Consider the following 10,994-nt stretch of genomic DNA (forward strand, 5'->3'; position numbering starts at 1 on the left):
ATATCATGCCAACCTTTGTGATTGTCAATGATCTTTCTCAAAATCTTTTCATATTCTTATTAGCAGCTTCTACGGCTCAATTCATTTGAGGGCAATAAGCAGTAAATTTTCAGTGAGTAATCTTGAATTGCTCGCATATCTCCTTCATCAAATGACTGTTCAGGTTTGCACAATTGTCTGTAATAATGGAATCAAGTAGTCCAAATCATCATATCAATTTGATAGGAATGAAATAAACTGTTACTTTCTTCGTCACAGATTTATAAGAATTTTCTTTCACCCATTTAGTGAAGTTATCGATGGCAACCAAAATAAATCAATGTCCATTAGAGGCGTCTAGCTCAATTGGGTCAATGACGTCCATTCCCCAGGACACCAATGTCCAAGGTGATCCCATAACATTTAGTTCATGAGGAGGTACTCGAATTAAATCACCATGTAGTTTACATTTATATCTCTTTTGGACAAATCTACAATAATCGTGCTCTATAGTCATTCAAAAATAACCATCTTTAAGAACCTTATTAGCCAAGGTAAGACAGTTCATATGAGGTCCATAGACTCCAACATGTACTTCTCAAGAAGTCTTGTTGATTCCATGGAATCTACGCACCTCAGTAGTCCCAAATCTAGATTTCTCTTATAAAGGATTTCCCCATTCGGAAAGAAATTGTTAGCCAATCGATGTATTCACTTCTTTTGATTGGATTTTGCGTCTCTGGTACTTCAGGAAAAACCCGCTCATTGTGTCTTCCAGGTACTTCTCTATATCATAATACGAAGGCTTTCCATCAGGTTCCGCTTCGACATGAGAGCAATGAGGGGTTTTTTCTTTAAATCTATCTCCAAGGATTAATGTAATTCTGATATGGATGCTTGATCATAGAGGAAATAGTTGCAAGAGAATTTGGCAAAATCATTTTGCAACCTTGGAGTGTGCGTAAACTCTATCTTTCGAAATCTTTTGCGCAATATTTGCACCAGTTGTACATATTGGTACAATCTTTGGATTCTTCACGGCCTATTCCCCTTAAACCTGGTGAATTAACAAGCGTGAATCTCCAATTACCAACAACTCTTGGACATTCATGTCAATAGCTCATAGTATGCTAAGAATGCAAGCCTCGTACTTTTCCATAATATTGGTGCAATCAAATCGAAGTTTAGCTGCCACGGGGTAATGTTGACCGGATTTTGATATTGCAACCGCTCCAATTCCACCTCCATATAATTCACCGCTCCATCAAAGAACACTCTCCAACCAGGATATTACTCAGAAATACTTACTCCAACACATCTTTGTTAGGGAAGTATGTTTTGAGTGGTTCACATTTTTCATCGATTGGATATTATGCAAGATGATCGGCCAATTCTTGGCATTTTACTACTTTTTGAGTACCATACAAAATGTATAACTCACTCAAAAGCATTTGCCATTTTGCCAGTTTTCCAGTCGGCATAGCTTTCTGGATAATGCCCTAAATTTTGGGAGATCCAAGTCAAAGAACAACATGTTCTTTCCAATAGAATGTACCGAGCCTCATATGGACTAAATATCTTGATAAAATAAGAGATTTCATGTTCCTTTTTTCCTGTTTAATCATGTAATCCTAATACACACCCGAATATATTCTCTGAGACGGACATGTATAGTAACATTGGACTTTCTTCTCGTGGAGGTACCAATACTAGTGGATTTGTCAAATAATCTTTCATAGTATCAAAAGATCTTTGATACTCTTCATTCCACAGTGTTAGTGCATATTTTTTCAACAACTTAAAGATACGCTTGCAAACCACCGTGGATTGAGCTATGAATCAACTGATGAACTTATCAAGGAAACTCATAACCTTTTTTGTTAGATTTTTGGAGGAAGTAAATTGTGAATCGCCTTAAATTTGTTAGGGTCAAGCTCAATGCCTCTTCTAATGACTATGAAACCTAATAATTTACCAGCTGGTACTCTAAAAGAATATTTAGCAGGATTCAACTCCAAGTTGTATTGACGCAACTAATCAAAAAGCTTTCTCAAATGGGTCAAGTGATCTAAACTCTCGCGGGACTTGATAATTACATCATCCACATACACTTCAATCTCTTTATGGATCCTGTCATGAAAGGTAGCTGTCATTGCTCTCATTTATGTGGCTCCAACAATATTAAGACTAAATGACATTACCCAATAATGATAAATACCCCAAGGTGTAACAAATGCACAAATGACTGCATTTCATGTTTTGCATAGTTGTCGATGAGAATGTGGAGAGTTGGCAATGAAAAATTCTCTTTTGAACTGGATTTATTGATATCTCTATAATAAATACAATATTATAATTTTACCATCTTTCTTAGGCACTAGAAATATATTGGATAACCAAGTTGGATACTTAGTAACCTCCACAACTTTGGCTTGAATCTGTTTGGTAACTTCTTCTTTGATACTCAAACTTAATTCTTCATTGAACTTCCTAGTATTCTACTTTATCGGATTGAAATCTTAATTGATCTGCAACTTTTGAAAAACAATATCTGTGTTCAATCCGGGCATATCATCATAGGACCAACAAAATACGTTGATGTAATGCTTAAGCAAAATGATGAGATCTTCTTTTTGAGTTTCTGTATGATGGACTCTGATCCTAGTTTCTTTAACAACTTCTTCGTCTCCCAGGTTCACGGTCTCAGTGTCCTCTTTGTTTGGCTTCTCTTGATTCTCAAACTGTTTCAATTCTTCCGTGAGGTGTTTCGAAACCATGGTATCTTTATCACATTCCTCGAACTCATTCTCATCTATCTCATTTTGTTACTCAGCTTGTGACATGATATTGGCATATTTTAAGTTACTTTTACTGAAATCATAAAAATAATTTTTAAAAACTATTTTTATATGAGGCTATTATTTAGAATAAAAGAAAGTACAAAATTTGGTCATGACCATAGGTCAATTTGCCTTTTGAAAGATCACGAGGGATATTATAGATTAAAGAGGTAAAATAACATAAAGGGTGGGTTTTAAGCCTCATTCGGACTACCACCAATTTTATAAATAAGCAAAATAGATGTCTTTGTCTACCTAGACGAGTGACGAACTAGGAGTTGTGTGGATGTCCAATTGGTCACCAGTTCCTGTGGTTTGGCATCTCGAATGCCAGATATCTTGATTATCTCCTCAAGTACTACATCAGATTCTTCAAAAATATTACCCATTTCCTCCCTAAGACCATCATCATTGGCATATTTTTGCACAAGAAAAGATTAATACAAGTGAGGTACCGGGTTTTATAACTCCTTATCAACCACCTTTTAAACCAAATCTTCTATATCATTATATGCTATTGAGATGTTTCCCAAGACAAACCTTGAACTTTTTGTGAAATTTTGGATAGGATCAGTGTTGCCTTGCAAATATTTTGCCATCCCAAAACTAGGTTCAAATCCATTTCTCACATCAACATGACTATCATCTTGTAAACGGAAGGCATAGGAGTATGTAAATCCAAATCATCACTGGTAGCATTCACTATCTCTACTATATAGAATTCAGAACCTCTAGTCACATTGTCGACTATTGGGGAGTAATCATTCGAATGTTTTCTTTCACCATGAATCACTACTTCGTGATTGTCCCACAAAAACTTCATCAACTGGTGGAGAGTGGAGGGCACGACCCCAACCATATGGATCCAAGGTCTTTTGAGTAAAAGATTGTATCTAGTGGTGATGTCCATCACCTGAACTAACATCGCACAATGTTTCTCTTTGACCCCTGTCGAAAGCTCTCACATTGACTTGGTTATGAAGAATCTTCCCAAGATCAAAATTTAGTTGCTTTAGAGTCGACAATAGGCAAATATTAATGTCAGATCCATCCTCTATCAGAACATAGTTCACAATATTGGCCCAGCACTTGAATGTGGTGTTCAAGCCTTTGTTATGCATCACCCCTTCAGAAGGAAACTCTTCATCGCTATAACACGATAGCTTCTGATGACTTTGCTTACCATGGCTGCAAGATTATCACTATTTATCCCTACCGGTACGTGAGTGTCATTCAAAGCTTTTAACAAAGCATTCCTATGTTGTGTGAACTCATCAATAATGCCCACACTGAAAGTTAAACAAGCATCTTCTCCAAATTTTTCAAAATGAAATACTTTTTATGTTGCATTCTTTGTCGAAATTCCTCGGCTTTAGCTTCACTGGTTGGACTTTTCTGATGGTCTTTTTATGGGCGGCAGTAGTCGCAATCACAAACTCTTTCTTAGTAAGGCCTTCCTTTGGCATTGAAGTAAAAGTTTGATGAGGTGACATTTATCTAAAATTCTTTCTCAGTAAGTCCCTTCTTTAATCCCAAAAAAAATAATCTTTATGGGGTTTTATTATCACTAAATCGGGCTTCTTGCTTATGCTTATAAAGGCAACAACCTTCTCAGGACTATCAAGATTCGATGGGACTATCATCTTAGTTGCACCCCAATCCTCTTCTAATTCAATTGTATTAATAACGTCTCCCTCATGATTTGGTAGAGAATTATTATGCACATAGGAGAGGCAAACTGAGGTGACCACCTTGTGATAAGTTAAGTCTTGAATCTTATGTTTCATATTGGTGCAATCTTTGGTGGTATGTCCTGCACTATTGAGTGGTACACACATATCTGATAAAAGAATAAAGAATTTAGAGTTTGTGTTGACATATTTAGGTTCAATGGGATGAATCATGGTTGTAGCTTTCAATATTTCGAACAACTTATTTCAACTTTCAATGAGAGGAGTGAAAATTTGATGATGTTTCCTTTCAAAGTTTGGAAAAGGAAGGTCATAGTTATTTTATGGAGGTGGAGGTACCTGGTGGTAATTTAAAGGATTTTGGCGGGGAGGTGTTGGTGTTTGGAATTTTTTTATGGTTGAGTTTGGTAATTTGATTGTGGAGTTTGATAGTTTGGAGGGGTATTTTGGTAATGTGGAGCTGGAAGATTAGGAGGGGGAGTTTGGAAATTTGGTTGGACATAGAAGATTGGGTAGGGATTCTATGGAGCTAAGGGATAGACTTTAGAGGGTGAAGATTTTCTAGCGCTAAACCCAAATGATCTTTTTGTCCTTCCATCAGATGCATGAGAAATAAAGGACATATCCTCTCTTTTCTTCCTCAATAGTCTTGAAGATCCATCTTGGGATGCCACACGGGAAATCTTTCCGATCTTAAGACCATTTTCGATAGTCTAACCTACTTTGACTATTTGAGCAAATTTTTCTCCAATGAGCAACATCATTCTATCATAGTATTCTCGCTCTTGGATGCGCAAAAATTGTTTAGTGATAAGCTTTTCAGACATGGGAGTATGAACTCTGGCTGCCTTTTTTATCCATCTGTATGCTTATTAACAGGAGATTGCGGTGAATTTTTGCCTAATATTTAACAAAGAGTATGGATATGGAATGATCTCTACATTATAAGCAATTATTTCAGTAAAATATTTAGCTAAAGCATTCCAACTAGACCATTGCTTCATGTCATGGGAAGCGGTCCACTCCAAGGCCTCCCCATTCAAGCTTTGGCTAAAGAGTCGCATCAATAATGCTTCATTTTTTCCAACTTTTCTGAGCTCATCACAATACACTTAAGTGAGCTAAAGGATTCCTAGTTCCTCCAAAAGTGTCAAACTTTGGTACCTTGAACCCCTCGGGGTGGTCCATGTATGGGTGGATACACAAGTCTTTGTAGTTCAGTCTCATAACATCTTGAGTTTGATGAAGTTCTTTCATAGCTTTCATAATTTCTTCCTTCATGCTCTACTTAGTAATATCCTCTTTGACCCTCCCCTCTTTTCCGTTTTCCACATAATGATCGGGTTTGGGATATGTAGTGTATGAAAGTTGTGATTCTGTAAGGATTGGAACATGGAATGTGGTTTTAAGAGGAAGGGGTTGAGTAGTAGGTGGATTGAAGTGTTTTGAGGAGGAGTTTGGTACATATAAGGGAATGCTTTAGAGTTGTTAAAATTTAAGTTTTGATAAGGATGAGAAATTTGGTAGGAAGAGCTAGCATGATATTGGTTAGTTGTGTTCAATTCGACGGTAAAAGGCTTTTGGACTGGAACAGTAGGTGGATTATGTGGGAAATGTTTGGGTGTTGGATTAGGAGTATGGAGATGGAGTGAAGTTCTTTCATTGTTTCGAGGAGGAGTGTTAGCAGTGATAGTAAAATTTGAAAATTTCTGAGTCTTATGCATCTCAACCCTCATTTCAGCAATTTATTGCGTTAGTTGAGCAATCAACTGATTGTGCTCAACAATGATAGGGTCTATAACCATGATTTCGTTCAAAAAATGTCCTCGCCATTTCCAGTCATTTTTTCTTTTCCTTCCGATAGATTTTTGCCCGGGAAGGAATCTTTAGAGACTTTAGATCTTATGAAATACGAATGCTCAGCCAGTTTCTAATGAGAAATGCAAATAAGCTGATCTAAGAATAAACATATAGCTGTCATTTTGCTTTAAGCAGATTAATCCACGACTGTATTCTGGGTGAAAGGGATGACTCAAATGGCAGAATTGTTTTTTGATTACTTCATTTGAATGAATCAGGAAAATCAACTTGTGCAGAGTCTTGTTAACTTCTTCTACTCATATCTTTGGAACATAAAATCTTCAAAATCCTTCATTAATAAGAGAGGCTAAAAAAAATTTATGATAGGGGCGTAGCCTTAAAGAGGCTGCCTACGTATCATTTCAGGGAATTTAGGCATGACGTAGTTTGACTTCTAGCAAGTCAACCTTCATGAGACGGACAAATAAATTTTTATAAAATATTTAGAGTAAAAGGTTTATATATTTCTGAGAAACATGGGCAACACTTCAGGAGTAATTTGGACGGACATTGTTGTTGTGGATTTAGTATATGCTTAGGGTATTCTAAGAAACAAGAGTGGATGAACTTTGCCTTAGGGAAAATGACATATCATAAAGCAATTATATCAAGCCACACACAAATAATTTATATCGCGCCCTAGATCTGTGACCTTATTATGCCAAAGTTACACCTAAACTTCAAAAATATCGTGATTATGATAGATTGATCCAAGCCATTAATTTGTGACAATTCGAGTTTGGAAAACAAAGACCCCAAGTTTCATTAAGTATTAACAAAAGAGAGGATAAACAAAACTAAGGTTTTGCCTAAACGTTGTTATCAATCACCCTGGTGGAAGAAGTGAAGATGACATTCCCACGTTGCTAAGCCTTGCTCCCGTATCCAAGAATCATGCATGCATTCTAAGGCAATAGTTACTGGGTCCTATTTTCTAAAAGTTGAATTTTGTATTTTGCGAATGAAAATCCACATTTGATTTTTCAATAGAAAGGTAAGATAAAGTTTTGACTAAAAATGGAACGAAATGATCTTGTTTTGTTCCTCGGTTGAAAAGAGATGTCTTGATCAATCGGAGAAGCACTTTGATAAACAGATTTGTATTTTCCAAATGCATTATATTTTCCACTTGAGTCTACATTTCAGAAGTGACCACTTAGGTTCCAAGATGAGAATGTCTTATCCAGATCTTCGTCCTAATATCCTCAAAACCCTGTTCACCTTCTAAAATCATGCTTTTTCGATCATCTCAAAGTCAGACCTGATATTCTCAAATTTCCTTTATTTGTCCCATTTCTTATATCTATCGTGAGAATATTATACCATTTATGATGAATATATTTGGTTTAGGGACTTCAAAGTTTGGTTCGAAGGAAATTTAAAAAATCTGCATGTTTGCTCGACGAGGAATTACTTGTGCTTGACCAAACTATTGAAGCATGCGCACCGGAGCATATAGCTGGAGAGCATTAAACCCAATAAGCTTGATAGAGTAAAAACTCCTACATCTTTATAGGCTGGGGAACATGAGAGTAATGAATATTTTCACTGAATTTGGTTACTTGTGCGGGAGGCTAGATATTTATACCAGTCATCAGTACCAATCAAAGATACAAATTTTATCATCATGACATAAAAATTTTCAATATGATTTACGTTACAAAAGTTTATGTCATCCTTATTTTACGTTGGTGAAAATGTTCTATCGCCCACATTTGTAAAAGAAGATTGCAACTTTCAAAGAAGTTTGTTTCCCCTCTTTTACATTTTCCAAGATGTCAATATATTTATGTTAAAATCATGAGAACTAGAGTGAGCTCTTCGCGATTAACACCTTCAAAAAGTACACGAGCAATAGAACATATGCAGGTGCTAATATCACCATGTTCCTGTGGAAACACTAAAGACCCTAGTAAAGCTACAACAAATGCAATAGGACATCTAGCTTGCTAATGAAAATAAGTGTAAGAGAATTCTTTCATGAATACTTTGTAACTATTCGAGAATTCATACCTTTCATATAAGTAATCAAAAGAAACCCAATTACGTTTGAAGCATCAAAGTTTCTTTTCATTTTCAGTCCTAAGTAGCAAAGAAATTTCTACCTTGATTGACTGTGAGGAAAAAATTGACCTCTTCCTCCATACTTCAAATTGGTGAAATAACGGATTTCCTCCAATGTAGGTGTCATTTAAAAGTTTTTGAATCCGAACACACCATGATATGGATCTCAATAGTTCATTTATTCTCTAATTACGTGTTTTTCCAAGTTGACCTTGAATAACATAGGGAGACACCCCAAACTTTATCCAATACCTAGTTTTTTACTTGGATTAAATTTTTCCCGCCATGCCCTCAATTTATGTGGAAAACCCTAACAATCATGATTTTAGGCTCTTGGGGGACTAAATCATCGTACAAAATAAAATAAAACACATAATTTCTAAACTCAATAAGGAAAAATTAGGATTGGATTCATTTATCATTATCATGTAAAACAAAATATGCTCGTTGGTCGTTAGGTCGTGAAACTTGCGACATAATGGTGTACTTCTTGAATGTGGACTTGATACTCAGGTTCGATACATCTAAGGTAAGTGCATGCCTGACTTAAATTGAGGGGTGGTCTAACTATCTTATGTTTTCTATGATTTGGATTACTATACACAAGGTTCCCAAATGAACAACGTGAGTGAGGAGGATACGCGGTCACACGAAAAAAGATTCGAACACCCGCGCATATGCAAACTCTCCTATCTTTTGGAATTTTGAAAGAAATTTGGGGGTGCAGAAAACACACATCGCATGTACGTGTGATTGTGTGATTTTTCTAAAATTGGAGAAATTATGAACGGAATGACAGTTTATAAAGCAATAAGAAACAAACATTTTAGATACACAATAATAAAAAAGAAATTTATATCATATAAGCATGAAGAATAAAGCAAGCAAGTAAACATATGCTAAAAACCTTCATAATTAACCTAAGTTTGTTATGGTTAAAACAAATTAATTCCCTAGCGGAGTTGCCATTTCTGTTATGCCGTAATTTTACGATCTTTACAAAAATTACTTTTTGAATTGTTCTTAGTATTAAAACATTTTAAGAAAAATACTTAGAGAAAGTCGTCACTAGTATTTTATATAAATTAAGAAAACTTAATTTTAAAAGATTTTAACAGATAACCTTTAAAAATTTAGAGAAAATGGGTAAGAGGTTCTTATTTCTACTTTAAGAAGGTATTAACACTTAAAGTAGCTGTTAACATGTGGTTACCCAACTACTTATGTTATATACACTTTTATTATTTTTTAAAAAATATAATTAATTTGAAAAAATAATTATACAGAGAATAATTTTTAATCTCTAAGAAACGAGGATATGAATTAAAATATTTGCATCAAAGTGTAGAATTTTTTTACGAAATTAAGTTGATTAAAATTTATTTAGTCATTTTTTTAAATAATAATTTGAACCAATTTCAGTTAATCAAAGTATGAAAACCATGTAAATTAATTGTAGAATAAATAAAAAATATTGACGAAAGATTTTGAAATAAAGCACACGACTCGATAAAAGATTGTACTAACATAAAGAATATAGTTCATCTTTTGTGAGTTTAGTTGTTATAAAGTTAGAGTTAATAAAAAAATAATAAATAATCAAAATTAAGAACAAGGGGGAGAAGTTGAATGTGAGCCCACTTTTTGGGACAATTTCATTGGAATTTTTGGGTTTTAACCCAAATTCCCATTTTTTGTATACACTTGTTATAAATCAGTGTATATCGAATGTATATAGCCCATTTTTCTGCTTTTCAAGACCTGTTTCAGTTTCCAATTTCTTCAGTTATTGAGGTGGTTGACTCAATGGAGATGTATTTGACTAAGGAGCCCAAAAAGACACACTGACAGACTTGGGGAGTCCACAAATGAACTTAACATGAAATGTATACAAAGGAAAACAGTAATGAATTAGTATCAAGTAACAACTCAAATTCATGAAAATGCAATGACTAGAAATATTTTGTAACTTCGTAGAAACATGGCGTAAGTAACGAAAAAGTAATGCTTAAATTATAACCATGATAATTAAAGGATCACTTTAACACAAAACATAAAGGAAACTCATGAAGGACTAAGACTTGTTGGATCTCGATCACTTATATAAATTATAGTAGGCAACACATTGGGAAAATCATAATACGACAAACTCAAGGAGGGCACAAACTCCTAGAATTAAGAAATTTTCCTAAAATACAAAAGAAGAGAGTAATATAGACTTGACTATATCATCCCACAATTACTAAATATATTTTCTAAAGATATCATAATATTTCTTGGTCAAATTTTATTATTATTAGACCCTTATATTTTTTTAGAGTTGAACACACCAGGTTATGATCTAACAAAGACTAATATTCAACCTTGTTAGGATTAAATCTAAAACAAGAAAGCAAAGCAAAAGAGACTTAGATTGATCAGTTAAATAAAATAAATTAACATAGATTTTAACAAATAAGAACTAGTGTACTGATTTATTATTTAATCCAAGCAAGCAGGGTTCAATAAAAAGGGTTACAATGTAACGACAATATCTCGAGGTGAACTCAAAACACACACA

Source organism: Solanum lycopersicum, chromosome 10 (genome assembly GCF_036512215.1).
Source record: "Solanum lycopersicum chromosome 10, SLM_r2.1".
Taxonomy (NCBI): Eukaryota; Viridiplantae; Streptophyta; class Magnoliopsida; order Solanales; family Solanaceae; genus Solanum; species Solanum lycopersicum.